Genomic DNA, 6000 nt, shown 5'->3' with positions numbered 1-6000 from the left:
TGCTTCACGCTGGGTAGAAGTGTAACGAACTCGATGCGAGTTGTCAACAAATCCTATAACTTGGTTCATGAAACGCGCTTACAAAATATTTTCACTGTGAATATTTATTGTGTAATGGTGCAAAGTGAGAGAGAGAGAGAGAGAGAGAGAGAGAGAGAGAATAGCTCTTAGGGCAGAGTCAATCCCGCCAGCAAAAATAGGGAAAAAAAGGAGCGATCTCACCTCTTCAGATGTTGGTTTAAGTCCTACAATACATTCCTCAAAAAGGGCGTAGAAGAACAAATTAATCCATCAACGTGTAGCATTCAATTTATTCCAGACCATTAAAGACGCCGCCTTCCACGTAGAATCATACGTCATCCTCGCCACCATATTGGATGGGTCAAAGCGGAGAATAAAGATGCCTTATTCATGTGCTGCGTTTAACTGTACCAACAGGTTTGCCGTCCAAACGAGATCACATGGGATTACCTTTCACAGGTGAGACTGGAAAAATACTTTTCATTGTATTTGGTCATTATAATGTAATTTTACGAACAGATTTTTCTGACTTTGTGGCTAATATGAAGTCTCACGCATAATAGTTTATGCGCATGCGTCCTTACTACTTCTATTGTTCTGGTGTCTCCGAAGGGACCGTCTTACAGCGCCCCTAGAGGTGTGGCATGTGTATTGCATCGTTTTCAGCAAGTGTTGCGTTGCCATATGTACCTGATATTTTACTGATCCGTTGCCCATGTGGACGCGATATTTTTTTTTTAATAACATCTCATTGCCGTTGTCGTGTGGATGTAGCCTCAATCAAAGGATTCCTATGCAATTGAATCTTACCTGCTGGACTGTAGGCGTTTTACAGGTAGACATAGTGCAGAACGAATTGCTTCTGCTTTTGAGGAAATAACAGAGGAATATGCTATCTGCCAGAAGATAAGCTATATCATCACAGACAATGCTGCCAATATGAAATGCGCTTTCAAAGTTCACATGCCACAACACCAGTCTGATGAGAGTGAGAGTGAGGAGGAGAATCTAGATGATGAGCACTTGTGGGAGGATATGGATTCAGTGGAAGACACAGAATTACCCTGGTCATCAGGTGAACGGCTTTCCTGTTTTGCCCACTCTCTGCAGTTAGTTGTCAATGATGACATGAAGGAGGTGAGGTCAATCTCCCACACCAAAGCCAAAACATCACGGTTCACAACTCTGTTACATAGTAGCTCACAATTCAAAGACAAGTTTGAGGCTATGTTTGATGCAAATAAGACTATTCCAGCAGCAAACACCACTCATTGGAACGGCACTTTCAAACAAGTACAGGCCCTCACAGCTCTGGACCACAAAGCCCTGAACGAAATGTGCAGCAAGGACTATGAGGATGTAGTCTTTAGTGCTCGTGAGTGGAACCAGCTGAAGGAACTTAGTGCAGTTCTTGCACCATTCTCCGAGGCAACAGACCTGACAGAAGGAGAGAAATCAGTTACAATTAGCATGGTGGTTCCAACTGCCCTGGACTTGAATACACACCTCCTCAAGATGGAAGGGACCCGAATGCAGTGCCGGCCATTAATCAGAGCCCTTCGGCAGTCTCTGCTGAAAAGATTCTCTGGAATCTTTACAAAAGCAAACATGGCCAAAGAGAGGGGAACAGATTAACCTTTTAACCGCAATGTGTACTTCTTGGCTACCATGCTGGATCCACAGTTTGGCCTAAGCTGGGTGGATCTGGACGTCACAAATGGAGGAAATGCAACATCAGTGAAGAAGATCAGAGATGAGCTGAAGAGGACACTGACAGGTTAGTATTATCCAGGGAAAGAAATAGTAAAAAAAAAAAAGTCCTTACATAGTCAAAGTTGAATTATGGTTTTAATCCTGTCATTGTGTATTTGTTTGTGTTTTTCAGACACTTTGTTGTCAGAGGTGGAGAACATGATCGACAGTGAAGGAGATGCAACTGACTCTGGGGCCATGAATGTGGATTCATCCAGTGATTAGCCACCAGTCAAATGCCCACGCCTTCTGTCCCACTACAAGGCTCACAAGAAGCGCAACTCACCCCAGGATTCAAGTGTTATAACACAGATAAGCAAATACTTCGATGCCATCAATGACTCTGACACTGACAATGCACTCATCTTCTGGGCCAAAAACCATGACTGATTCCCACAACTCCACAAGTTGGCACTGAAGGTGCTGTCAGTCCCTGCTTCCTCAGGCCAAAAAAAAAAAAAGTGTGTTTCCGGTTACGTAGATTTCAAAACTAGGGTCGGTAGGCAGGCATTTTTTTTTCAAGATGGCTGCCATAACCTATATTTAGACAGGAATAATTTCATAAAATATAATGAATTTCTTTGCAGGTCACCTGAGTTACCACCTTCTGATGAATCTGATGCAGCATAAGACACCTTTTAACATGAATTTTTCTGTAAATATAACAGCTCAATACACCATGAGAGAGAGAGAGCAGCCCCGCCCCTCTCTGCTCCCTGAGTGGAGCTCGTCACCTTGGTAACAGTGCAGGGAAAAGACAATATAACAAGCAAAGAGTGCTTTTTCTCTGAGTTCCCTCTCCTCGAACAACGCTGATTTACACGGAAACGAAAGGAGCTATTCACAAAATTCTTTCACATTGAGTGCTACAAGGCTCCCATGAACACATAAATATAATTTTTTTTTGTCCCTAGTGTAAAAAATGTGGACACTAGAGCGAGCTAAAAACAAGTGACTTTTCTGATTTTGCAGTAAAAGCGCTGCCACGTTTATAATGTGAGTCTATGGGAGAGCGCGGCTGTCCTCTCCTTACTTTCAGGCTTCTCATTCAAAAACTGTAAATCCTATCACTCAGGTAGACACTTGTCTTGATTCACACAATGTGTGACTACAACTTTTGAGAAAGTTGTGTGTGTAGAGTGAAAATTGTGGCTGAGAAAACAGTTTAAATGAGAAAGTTAGAGCTTTTTTTTCAAGCTGCCTACACTCTAAACTCCTGAGCTCCGCTGGTGTGTAACGCAATAGACACCCATTATAAAGTCTGAATTTCTCCAGATTTGCTCATGGTGTTTGATCTGTGACTGATCAAAAAAGTATAGAACCTAGCAAAAAAGTTGAATGCCAGATCCACACAGGAGAATTTTGTCTCCGTTTTAAAGTTTGAATCATGTCTCTAGGTGAAAGACAAAATAAGTGTTATCTCTGCTTCTGTTCCCTCCGACGGCCCCGCCACACTACTGCCTCCGCCGAGTGCGCGCACACACCGCATGTCGGGGCCGCGGATGAGTTCCTCTCCCTTGATCAACGAAGTCGGCGGGGAATTTGTGGTTGTTATCGGTACAAATAGCGCAAATCACAACTTAAATGAGTGCGGTTCAGTTTGACATTATTGTCAGTCCGTTAGATAAACATTTAATTTTATTAAAATCGAAAATTAATATTTAGAGCCTGTGGGCTACAAAAATAAGTCATTAAAGTAGCCGGCTGGACTTAATTGTGTAGTCGGCTGTATGGCCAGCAGCCGGCGCTTGTGGAAAGCCCTGATTTTCCCAGTGAGTGACAAAAACTTCCGGTTCACGCGGTTGGGTTATATGTAAAAGTCGCGACTGGGAAAAAAACGAAAAAAAAAGTTTAGAGTCGGGCGGTACGGATTAGGGTCGGTCGGGTAACAGGAAACACACATATATATATATATATATATATATATATATATATATATATTTTTTTTTTTTTTTGCATCAGCACCAGTGGAGAGGGTTTTTAGTAGAGGGGGCATCATAATGAGACCCTATCATGCATGTTTAGGTCACAGAATGTTGCAGTCTCTGATATTTCTAAAATGCAACCAAACTCTACTTTAAAGTCCATGTTTTTGTGGTCTTTCACAATGTCCATGTCATGTGTTTATCATTTGTGGTGTGCATGGACTTAAATGTTTCAGCACTGCAGTTTGTTCTGGTTTGGCATATGATGTCATCATTTTTGAAACTGCTTGCACAAAAAAATTGTACTGTATTAGATGGATGGTAAATCATTCAGTACAGTGTTAAATAAAGATGGTTAAGTTGATTTCAGCTCCTTGGTGTTTGTATTTGTTTGCTTATAGAAAACAAAGGAAAATTCCCACACATGAAATTCATCTCTGCAGTGCCTTTTGATTATTTTATCAAGACAGTTCATTATACAGACATATAATATAGGTCAACAAAAGAGGTGAATGAACAGGAATCTTCATTTGTTTTCTGTGGGTGTTTTTATGGGAATGTGGATTACTTACAGGTCTATTTGAGGGGTGCCTATGGTTTGCATGTTCCACATTTTATCATAAGTGTGTCATGCAGTGTGGGACACTGGTCTGGTCTTGGTCTTGACTCGGTCTCGCCCTGCCTCGGTCTTGGTCTTATCTCGGTCTTGACCCCTCAAAGTCTTGGTCTTGATACACTGTGGTCTTGGTCTTGTCTTGGTCTCGGTTTAGGTGGTCTTGACTACAACAATGACAGACCACTCGAAAATTGGAACGCAAATATCGTCAAACAAAATTGGTAGTGTTCAAATTAGCATGGAAGGAGAGCTTCCTGAAGAACAGAAAAGCTCTTAGTGCTGCTAGATCAACATATCTCTCCTCCCTAATAGAAGATAACAAAAATACTCCTAGATTCCTATTTAATACTGTAGCAAAATTAACCAGGAATAAGTCCACTATAGACACATGCACACCTGTAGTATGTAGTAGCAACGACTTCATGAATTTTTTTAATGACAAAATTGAGAATATCTGACAAAAAATTCAAACTACTAATTTAAGGTCAGACAATGTAAGTGACCCTGTAGTTAACTATATAACTGTATCAGATCAGCAATTAGAATGTTTTACTCCCCTCAGAGAAACTGAATTACTTTCATTAATCTCGGCATCAAAAGCCTCAACTTGTGTACTAGATCCCTTACCTACATGTCTATTCAAACAGATAATAGTTGAAGTAATTGAACCGCTTCTAAAAATAATAAATTCTTCCCTTATGATTGCCTATGTAACCAAATCCTTTAAACTTGCAGTTATCAAACCCCTGATTAAAAAACCTGATCTTGATCCCTGTCAGCTGTCCAATTATCGGCCAATATCAAACCTCCCCTTTATCTCCAAGATCTTTGAAAAAGCTGTGGCACAACAGTTATGCTTATATTTACATAGGAATAACATCCATGAAATGTATCAGTCAGGATTTAGACCTCATCATAGCACAGAGACAGCACTGGTTAAAGTAATAAATGACCTACTGTTGGCGTATGATCAGGGCTGTGTCTTGCTGCTTGTGTTGCTTGACCTTAGTGCAGCATTTGATACCATTGATCATTCCATTCTTTTGGATAGACTAGAAAATGTTGTGGGAGTTAAGGGAACAGCCCTCTCCTGGCTCAGATCTTATTTAACTGATCGTTATCAGTATGTTGATGTAAATGGTGATTTTTCTAGACATACTGAGGTAAAGTTTGGTGTTCCACAAGGTTCAGTCTTGGGTCCACTACTTCTTTCTTTATATATGTTACCTCTCATCTCATTATCTCTAGCCACTTTATCCTGTTCTACAGGGTCGCAGGCAAGCTGGAGCCTATCCCAGCTGACTACGGGCGAGGTACACCCTGGACAAGTCGCCAGGTCATCACAGGGCTGACACATAGACACAGACAACCATTCACACCTACGGTCAATTTAGAGTCACCAGCATGGGCATCGCCACCATTGAATGTGAAGGGGACGTGTCCATAATTCTTCATTTGGACCCCCCCACACACTCATTTAACATAAAATATTAGTTCACCCAGCGCCGTTTCTATTGCTTCGTGAAAGAATCCATTCCACTTGATCGATAAGAGAATACACATCCCACTGAAAATCCACTCCGGGTTTTCCGGGCATTCCCTACAACAGCTCACCACGCGCGAGTGAATCTCAGCGCGAGCGGAGACATTTTTGGTGCAGCTGCTCGAAAGTGGAGGAGGTGACGT

Source organism: Neoarius graeffei, chromosome 11 (assembly GCF_027579695.1).
Source record: "Neoarius graeffei isolate fNeoGra1 chromosome 11, fNeoGra1.pri, whole genome shotgun sequence".
Classification (NCBI taxonomy): Eukaryota; Metazoa; Chordata; class Actinopteri; order Siluriformes; family Ariidae; genus Neoarius; species Neoarius graeffei.
The sequence above is the reverse complement of the archived record's forward strand: the minus strand, read 5'-3'. Positions refer to the sequence as shown.